This window comes from Eublepharis macularius, chromosome 4, assembly GCF_028583425.1.
Source record: "Eublepharis macularius isolate TG4126 chromosome 4, MPM_Emac_v1.0, whole genome shotgun sequence".
Lineage (NCBI taxonomy): Eukaryota > Metazoa > Chordata > Lepidosauria > Squamata > Eublepharidae > Eublepharis > Eublepharis macularius.
In genome coordinates this window covers 178896093-178906588 of record NC_072793.1, presented here as the reverse complement: position 1 = coordinate 178906588, position 10496 = coordinate 178896093, and positions in this window count along the sequence as shown.

The following is a 10496-nucleotide window of genomic DNA, read 5'->3' as shown; positions in this document are numbered from 1 at the left end:
CATTCCCTCTGTCAGAAGCCACACAAAGGTATTTGTAATAGTAGAAGTTGACTTTGGCAAGCATAACATCTGCAACTATAGCCAGGAGCCTCTAAACTGGCCATTGGATTCAGGATGGTTAGGGGAATTCTAGTGCCGGATGAGGAGGGGATTGAATTTCATGGGCCAAATGATATTGCCAGAACCTTCTGTCCCCCTTACCAAGGGAAGCAAAAGTTGTCTGTGGCAGGCATAACTCTCAGCCTTCATTTCCAGGATGGTGACAGGAGTTGTATTTCCAAAAATAAAAGGAACTGGGGCATCCTAGCCTGATTATCAATGCCTCCCCGCCCCCCATTCTCTGTGCAATGCAAGTAACATTGTCTGCAGTGCACATATCTCAAATAAAGCTGGGGGTTACAAATTTGCCACCAGTCTCAGACTGATGGTTTCCATGACAAAAATGAAGGGAACTAGAAATTCTTTGCCCAGCTTATTGCCAAACACCCCTTCCTTGCAGTTTCCCATCAAAGCTAACGTACTCCAATTGTGTCAGGCAAAACATATCAGAATATAAAGACAGAGTGGACAAGATTGGCCACCGCTTGTAGGATTATCAAAGGACTTTTGGAAATGAATGGAATTGCATTAACACAACAGATCACAAAGCTCAGGGTTTTAAATGAAGGGAATTACACCATTTTTGTGTCCTCCATTTTTTCCCCATAACAACCTTGTGAAGTGGGACTGGCTGAGAGTACATGAATGGACCCAAATCAGGCAGCAACCTTGTGAGACAGAAGGGGTTTCAAACCTGGATCTCCTTGATCCTTGTCCTAGATTCTTACCACTATACAATACAGACTCTGATAGTTCATGGATAGTTTTTGAGGTGCCTCCTTAAGGTGCCATTTTGAGATGTGTAGATTTATTTTTGGAAAAATTATGCTTGCCACAGATGGATGGACATTTGAAGGGATTGACAGGGGGATGTCAACAGACAAATAAAGGACAATTATCTGAGACAATATGGAAGTTCTCATTTTGATGTTAGACATGATTTTCATTTCACGCCTCGAAATCATCATTTGATGGATGATGGAATTAGCAAGTGCTGAACATGAAGTAGCCCTTCACAACTGAAGTCTGTTACGCTGTGCATACTTATGTGTCAATTACATGAAAATGGTTTTAAAATATCATGCAGACCTTTGATACAATAGTTACTTACCACCCTGCTGAGCCATATTTTGGTGGTTCCGTAAAGGTAAGTAAAAACATTTGAAGGAGTACGGTGGATACAAATCTTCCAATGATAATTTCCTCTCCAAAGCTCTCCAAATGCTGTGGAATTCCTGACTGCCCACTGGGTACAGATTCTGAGCTGTTGCTGGAAGTATAAGACAGCAATGGCAGGAGGAATAACAGCAGCAACATACATCTGAGTGCCTGCAAAATATTCCAGCTGTGGATCTTCATTTCCTGACATACATCTGCTTGCATGTCTGAGAAACAGAACAGTGAATTGTCTGCCTTGTAACTTTTCTCTTTGTTCTTATGCTGATTTTGCTTCTCCACTTTTTACCTTGGAATTATAGATACTTTTATATTGTAAAAACAGGATATACACTTTTGTATGCAATGTCTGCTGTTTGCTCTTATAGAGTGAATGTAGTATTGCAGAAGTTCTTGAGCTGAATTTGCCTCTTGATTTTCAAAATAATCATTCACAAGCTGTAGGTCTTAAAAATTATTTTAATTCTAGTGTTTTTAATAATTACAGGGCAGATAACCATCTTTCCCAAAGCCTCCTGGTGCCACTGTGCCACCGTGCATCTTTTTTTTTTAATCAAAAATTGTTAATGATGTTTGTGATACTGCAACATGGCCAGTGCTTGCTTTCAGGCCTCAGAGGCAGCTCAATTAGTGCTGCTGCTTTCAGAAGCCATTCAATCCCACAACCTCCTTTTTGATGATTAGGCCTGCATTTTATTCCCCTATCCTTTGATGTTAAGTTAACTTGGTCAGGATGATATAAAGGTCTTTGGACAGCATAGAACACGTGGCAGTGATTGAAGGAGGCCCATAGCAATATGCATATATTTCCCCCATTGGGCATGCAACAGTTCCATGTGGTTGTTTTAGGTGGGGAAATGATGAGCGGTTAACTTTAAATCCTCCCTCTGCTTCTGTCAATGCCCTGATCTGAATTGGACTCCTGAGCCAATTCAGTACCTTCTTGACCCATTCTGGCATAGTATAGTATCTTACTATATAACTGAGTAAGCGTGTTTCAGACAACTCACTTTATACCCTGGTGCACCACCAGAGGGCACTGCTGCAGAGGAAAGCCCAGGCAACTCACCGTATCGATCCAGAAACCATGCCATGGTGGGAAGCCCGGGCTGGGAACAGGAGCAGAGCAGGTGGCTATGCCCTCCCCGTGCCTTAACCCAGCTGGTATTAGTAGCGGAGCAGGTGGCAATGCCCACCCCACTGATATTGACAATACTGGAGATGGAAGTTTGGATACTGTTTATTGAAAAGAATTAAAAATTGGCTGGAAGATTATCCTCGTCACGAGCAGAAAGAGATGGGGCCAGCGAAGCTTGTAGCCATTTGTTTGGAAATATCTCCTTGATTCTTTCCATCCCTGAGGGGAACAAGCGGCTTCCATTAAATACAGGTCCAAAGACTGTATGTGCTCTGTTGAGGGCAACCTTGAAAATTAAGGAAAAAGTCAAGACTAAATCTGATGATTTTCTGAATGAACTTTGTGAACGGAACTTTGTATATCATTGATATTGAAACTGACTTGTTGGTTCATTTCATGTAATATATAAAACGGTTGATTGCTTGTAGACAGAAGGTGTGTTACTTTCACTCCTTTTTGTATCTCCTTGAGCATGGCTCTCCATGTTCAGTATGTATTTTAGGAGGTTTCTTTCTTACCTGTTTGGTTTAATGCCCATTCCCCACCTTAACAGGAGCCAGTTTGGTGTAGTGGTTAAGAGCACAGGACTCTAATCTGGAGAGCCGGGTTTGATTCCCCACTCTTCCTCGAAGCCAGCTGGGTGACCTTGGGCGAGTCACAGTTCTCTGGAGCTTTCTCAGCCCCACCCACCTCACAGGGTGATTGTTGTGGGGTAATAATAACACTTTGTAAACTGCTTTGAGTGGGCATTAAGTTGTCCTGAAGGGCGGTATATAAATCGAATGTTGTTATTATTATTAACACAGCAGATATTAAGAGCGGAGCCAGTGGAAATGCCCTCCCCTATCTTAACCCAGCTGGTATTAGAAGTGGAGCAGGTGGAAATGCCCACACCCTCTTCAGCCAGCTGGTATTAGGTGCGGAACAGGTGGCAATACCCACCCCACCTTAACCCAGCTGGTATTAGGTGCGGAGACAGCGGCAATGCCCACCACCAACCTTAACTCAGCTGGCATTAGGAGTGAAGTAGGTGGCAATGCCCACTCCTCATATTAACCCAGCTGGTTTTAGGAGCAAAGCAGGAGCCAATGTCCACCCTCTGTCACCCAGCTGGAATCAGGAGCAGACCAGTTGGCTATACCTACTCTCTATCTTAACCCAGCTGGTATTAGGAACGGAGTAGGGGCCATGCCCACCTCCCTTCTTCCAGGTGGGATCAGGAGCTGAGCAGCTGGCAATGCCCACCCCCCTCACCCAGCTGGGATCAGGAGTGCAGCAGGTGCTATTGCCCATCCAGCACCTTCACCTGTGTGGGATCTCGCACAGAGCAGGAGAAAATTTCCTTTTTCCTTTCACCCAGCCGGGATAAGAAGTGGAACAGCTGGCAATGCCTGCCCCCTTCAGCCTACTGGAATAAGGCACTGAGCAGGCAGCAATGCCCACCCCATCTTCACCCTGTTGGAGTCAGGTGCCAAGGAGGCAGCAAACTCTGCCCCCCTTCAACCTGCCAGAATGAGGAGCAGAGAAGGTGGCAATGCTCATATCCACTTCACCCAGCTAGGATCATGGTTGCCCCCTTGCACATAGCAAACCCACTGCCCGCCTTCACCTGTCAGGATCAGGCGAGGAGCAGGAAGTAATGCCCGCTCCTCCCTTTAATGCCCACTCCCTTTTACCCAGCTAGGACCTTACTTGTGAATGCTAACAGTTTTGGCCCTTTAATTACTTTCTGAATGTGCCTTGAGCTTTCCCCCCCAGTCCCTTGGTATACTGCAATTAAGGTCTTGCTTTTCACACATGCCAAAATGGAAGGCAGATGCTAAAGGCTAAAAGAATACTGAATGACTAGTGGAGGTGTATATGTGAGTACCTTTGCAATTGATATTGTTAATTTTTGTTCCGTATGTATAAAACTGATTATATGATGGACTTCTTAGGCGTGGCCTGTGATATAACAACTGCCAGGATGAAGAGGTGAAACGGGCAGATTGCTGGCTTCCCGTCGCAGTTGTGTATCTATTCTTCATTGCCACCTATCACTGTCTTCATATGAAATCATATACACTGTTTCTCCAATAGAAACTTACTGCACTGCACTGAAGACCTTCTGGCATTGTTCCATCAAAACTTACTGGGACTTTGGTGATTACTGTTTAGACCTCTGGTCAATTCTAGGCACATAGCACTTTAATACTGTATAGGAAAGCCTGTTGAATTATATTTTAATTATTTATATATGATGTTTTGCCTTCTGTAATCACCTACACTGTGTGTATATATATTCTGTTTATTTTGCTTAATTTGACTATAATGTTGCTTTAATTTGATTGATTTACAATAGAGACACTCATTAGTTAGATTTCACGGCTTGGTATTTTTTGTTTATTTGTACATTACCTTGATACTCTCCCTTGGTTTACTATTTAGGTTCAGGCTTGGAGCAGGCAGCAATGCTTGCCCTCCTTTACCCAGCCGTAATCAGGCACAGAGCAGAAGGCAATGCCCATTTTCCTTTCGCCTGGCTGGAATCAGGAGCTGAGCAGGTGGCAATACCTGCCCCCCTTTACCCAACCTGTATCACGCATAAAGCAGGTAGCAAAGCCCACCACTCCTTCACATTGCTGAGATCAGGTGTGGAGCAGGTCGCAATGTCCACCTCCTTCCTTCACTGGCCAGGATCAGTGACGTAGGAAGAGGGAATTCCTGCCTGCCCGCTCTCCCCTTTCTAGAGCCCATTGTATTTTTTTCCACAACGGGCTTTGTTTCTAGTGCCACAATAAAGTTGGTTAGTCTTAAAGGTGCTACTGGACTCTCTACTATTTTGCTACTACAGACTATAACATGACTAACTCCTCTGGATATGTGAGTTGAGTGATCACTTCCTGACAGTTAGAGCGGTCCCTCAGTGGAACAGGCTTCCTCGGGAGGTGGTGGGCTCTCCTTCTTTGGAGGTTTTAAAGCAGAGGCTAGATGGCCATCTGACAGCAATGCTGATTCTGTGAACCTAGGCAGATCATGAGGGGGAAGGCAGGAAGAGTTACATCAGTGATTAGTTCTCATGGCCCCTTCTCATATGTCCAGGGTAATGCCAATCACCACTTTGGGGTCGGGAAGCAATTTTCCCCAGGCCAGTTTGGCTAGGGATCCTGAGGGTGTTTTGGCATCTTCTAAGCATGCAGTAAGTGTCACTGTGTGCATGGGTGGGCGGGGGGGGGAGATAACTGTGCATTTCCTGCATTGTGCAGGGGGTTGGACTGGATGACCCTAGAGGAACCTTCTAACCCTATGATTCTACGAATGTACGGCCTTTGCACATCTTTACATGAACATACGTAAATCACAGTTGAGCTTGTCACAGTGGTACCTCCTCCACTCCAGCACTTTCCGTCGCCACTCAGCATCTTGTGAAAATGACTCATGTGGCTGCATCATGTTTATTTTCCCTGGGAGCACTTCTTTCCAACAATGCAGTGTTGGGGGAGTGGGCAAACAGAACAGCAGACAGAACAAATTATTAAACTAGTTGACTATGGGCCCCTTTACATTGTTGGCCTAATTTGTTCAGGTCACAGTGTTAGCGGTCAGACTTGCCCTCACAATATTAAGAAGGATTTTGAATATTGCTATGCCAAAAGCTCCTTTCTTTGAATGTGTTTCAAACACAAAATACTGTCCAAGCGGCCAGAAATATGGAAACCAGATCTTGGCCAGGAGATGAAATGTCGCTAGCATGTGAGATGACAGGAGAGGGCAGCTTTCAGTGTCCCTGCCCGTTGTGCATAGATCGTAAGATGAAGGGTCCTCTTGGAGTTCCTGAATTAATCACCGATCTTCCCTTATCAACTCTCCCATTAGCAGACAACTCAGGACTCTGATAGCCTTACCCACCCGTATATAGCAGGTCATCATCATCATTGATAACTTTAGTTCCACTCGATAAGACTCTATCAGACTTTCCCAGTTCATTGTCTCACCCCAGAGACAGCTTCCCAATCCTTTGTCCCACCCCAAGAACAACCATTAAACCATTTGGGAGGGGCAGAAAATGCAATCTTGCACCTGGGTACGTTCCACAGTATAATTGGACTACCCCTCCACCATAGCTGTGTGCATGCTCTTGGATCCAGCATCCACCCTTGGACCTCTGTTCAAGCTTTTCCACATTGATGAGCTGGTTGCTCAATGCTCTCTCTCCTGGACGCCCTCTTCTGGTTGGTAACTATCACCCAATCCCTCAAACTCTATCAAATTTTCATCACTGCTTATTTATTTATTTGTTTGTTTGTTTATTTGCAACAAAGCCCATGGTGGGAAAAATATCATGGGCTCTAGAAAGGGGAGGGCAGGCAGGTGGGCATTGCCTCCTCCTCCGAGCCTCATCCCAGCCGAGTGAAGGGGGGTGGGCATTACCACCTGCTCTGTGCCTGATCCCGGCTGGGTAAAGGGGGAGGGCATTGCTGCCTGCTCTTCTCCTGACCCCAGCTGGGTAAATGAGACGTAATGCTGCCTGCTCCGCACCTGATCTCAGTCAGGTGAATGAGAGGTAGTACTGCCTGCTCTGCTCCTAATCCCCACCAAGTGAATGGGGGGCATTGCCACCTGCTCTGTGCTTGATTCTGGTTGAGTGAAGGCAAAGGGTGCATGTGGCATTGCCACCTGCTCTGTGCCTGATCCAGGCTGGTTGACAGGGGAGTGGGCATTGCCTCCTGCTCCACGTCTGATCCAGGCCGGGTGAAGGGGGGCAGGCATTGCCACCTGCTCCATGCCTAGTCACTGCTGGGTGAAGGTGGGGATGGAATGGAGGGATGCACCTCCTTATCTGGGCTTCTTGTTGCAGCAGCGCCCTCTGGAGGCACACCAGGAAAAGAGCTGAGTCGTCAGCAATACTGCTTGCCTTTTATATACTAGAATTACATTTATGCTCTCCTTGAAAACCAGGCTCAGAGCAGATCACAGAAGAAATATAAAACAGGCAGCAAAATAATTAAAACATTTCAGTAAAAATATTGTGGCATTTTATTGCACAATTCCTCTATATAGAAGAAATCAATGGGGGGGCGTGGCAAGCTGCTTGATGGTGGGAGGCCAATTGATGGAGGAGAATGTTTGCCTCAACCACCATATGCCTGCTGGAACAACTCCATCTTGCAGGCCTGGCAGTAAGATAATAAATTCTGCCGGGTCTGAGTCTCTACAGACAGAGAGTTCCACCAGGTAGTTGCCAGAGCCAAAGAAGCCCTGGCCCTGGCCCTGATCGAGGCGAGACAAACCTCCCTGGGGCCGAAGACCACCAGCAGATGTTGGTCTGCCAAACAAAGTGCTCTCCAGGCAACTTATGGTGAGAGGTGGTCCCTCAGATTAGCTCTGAGTGTTTGTTATGTGTGAGTTTTGCGTGTTATTAATCTTTATTATTTTCCGTAAACATCCCCTTTTTGACTGAAACATGTTTGGTCATTGAAAGAGTTGTCTAGCTGGGACAAGCCTCATATACAAAGCTGGAGATCCTGAAATAAGGAGACTTCCTCACTGGGCAACAACAGTGTTCAACTTTCCTTTGAACAGGACGCAGGTGTTTGTAGCACATTGTATACACTACACATATGCACAGCCGGGGCCTATTGAGACCTAGAGACAAGAAGGAAGTCAGAAGGCCTTGATGAAACTTTCTGATCCACATTGACTCATCAACACAAAACTCTGCTCCGGCATAATGTACGGCATTTGCTGTAACCAACGGTTACCTGGGTGCCTGGTGAGCTGCTCAGAAGTGGCAATTCCCTCAGGCACAAAATCAGGCAGTCCCCTGCAATTACATCTCATTGGGCCAGAAACAAGTACATTATCTGAGCAGGCAGCAGGTGTGTCTGGCAGCTAACTTTGAAATGAGCTTTGATAAGCATCTAATTACTATTAAGCAGAAGCGTGCTGCCGTCAGGGAAATCAACTTTTCTGTCTTTTGGATGCAGCTGCTGCTTCTGACACTCTCTACATTTATCATATCAATACACAAATGTCACAGCTGATGGGACCAGACACAGAGGCATCCTGCTTAGCTAAATAATGCAGGAGGGGGGAAAAACACACACATTCCCCTTGGTTTTCAGTAGTTTCTTCTACCATTTCCACTCCGAGTTGTTAAAAAAAAAAAAAGGACATTGTATACACATGAGGCTTCAAGCACTTTAGACATTTGGTTGCTAGGAATTAAAAGAAGTTAAAAGCATTTGTAACGTAAATGAGGCTTCTGGTAACATAGATTCTCAATTAACATTAGGAAAAAACTCATAATGTGGCTGACAATTATTATAATGATAGCTTATGAAGTTCACTTGTTCAGAGTACACCACATCTACAGCTTCACTAAGAGTAAAATCTATTGCAGAGTTGCTTAAGTTTAATAGATTGACAGTGCAATCCTAAGCAGAGTTACGCTGGTCTAAGCCCACTGAAATCAATAGGCTTTGATTGGAGTAACTTTGCTTAGGATTGCATTGTTGGACTACAGTAAGTTTGCATTGGATTGCATTGTCAATAGTTTTAGGCAAGCCGTTGATCTCTCAGCCCCCTCCCTCAGTCCAACGATCAATATATCTAATTCCCAACCTGGCCAAATCTGCGGATATTTAAAATCTGGAGACTGGAGCCATGAATGGACATGACAGATATTTCTAAAAACCTAAAAAAATACCCCAAGTTTACAGAAAAAAACCTAAAATCTTGTTTCTTAGAAAAAGCATGTGTGCTCGCACACACACAAAACCTGGGATTTAAAACAAAAATGATAAAGGGAGCAACTGTAGTTTCAAGAAGCAGATTTCCTCAGTGGCTATTGCTAGGCAACCATGACAGTTCATCCAGTAGTCCAGACTTGGTTTCTGTCAGTAAAAGGTAGGAAGCAGGGCCCTTTCCAGAGATGTTTTTACCTTTGAGGGAGGAGTTGCCGAGGCCAGGCCTGGCAGCAACCACTGTGTGACTTGATATATGAAACTTACATGATTCATCCATGTCTAGCTGCTTTCTACTGTTCCGCAGCAGCCGTTTTATGAAAACTTGTGTGGTGTAGTGGTTAGAGTTTCAGAATAGGACCTTGAATCTCCATTCTGCCGTGGGAACTCACTGGCTGACCTTGGGCCAGTTACACATTCTCAGCCTAATTTACCTCGCCAGCTAGGGTGGGTTGGCCAGGACACCTCCCAGTGAGCTGATAGCCTCCCCCTCAATCTGAGCTGGGCCAGCGCTGTGGCAGAAGGGCTGAGCTTGGCCAGTTTGAGCACTGTACAAAGCAAGGTGAGGAAGCCCCTGGCCTGCCAGAGCCCCATGTGAAACCAAGGAAGCAGCCAGGCCCAACCCACAGAGGCTCAGGAAGTGGCACTGGGAACACAGAGCTCCATTCAAGGCAAGGAAAGTGACCTATGGCCAACGAGTTAAGTCCCTTCTTTCTCCCTCCACCTTTAAGAGGAAGGAGCAGTGTCAGGCAACTCTCTCTCTTTCCCATCTTCCTTAGGGCTGGAGGTTTCCCGTGTTTTTCACTTCTAGTCTGCCCCTGATCACAGGGTTGTTACAAGGATACATTCTGGAGAAAGGTGGAGGACAAATGAAGTAAATGAATAATAAATATAACCTTTGTAGGTGGTCAATGGGAACCCCCCCTCCTTCCTTTTTCACTAGCAGAAAAGTTAGTTGGATGCAACTCATTATTTATATCCATGCCACAAAATGCTTTTCACATTCATTTCAGAAGTCCAAGTTGCTGTAAACTTGAGAGCTCAAGGCCAGTTTTTAATTGGTCACTGAAAGTCACAGGGAAGAGGAGGATGAGGCTGGGTAACATTGAACTGGTAAAAATTTATTTAGTTATTTACTTAATTTATCCGGTTTGTGGATGATACATTTATCATTTGGAGCCATGGGGAGGAAGAATTGATGGGGTTTTTGAATCATCTCAACAACATCCACCTGAACATACAATTCACCATGGAGAAAGAAATCGAGGGAAAACTCCCATTCCTGGATACCTGGGTCATCCGCAAAGCAAACTTTCAGTTAGGTCACAAGGTCTACAGGAAACCAACTCACACTGATC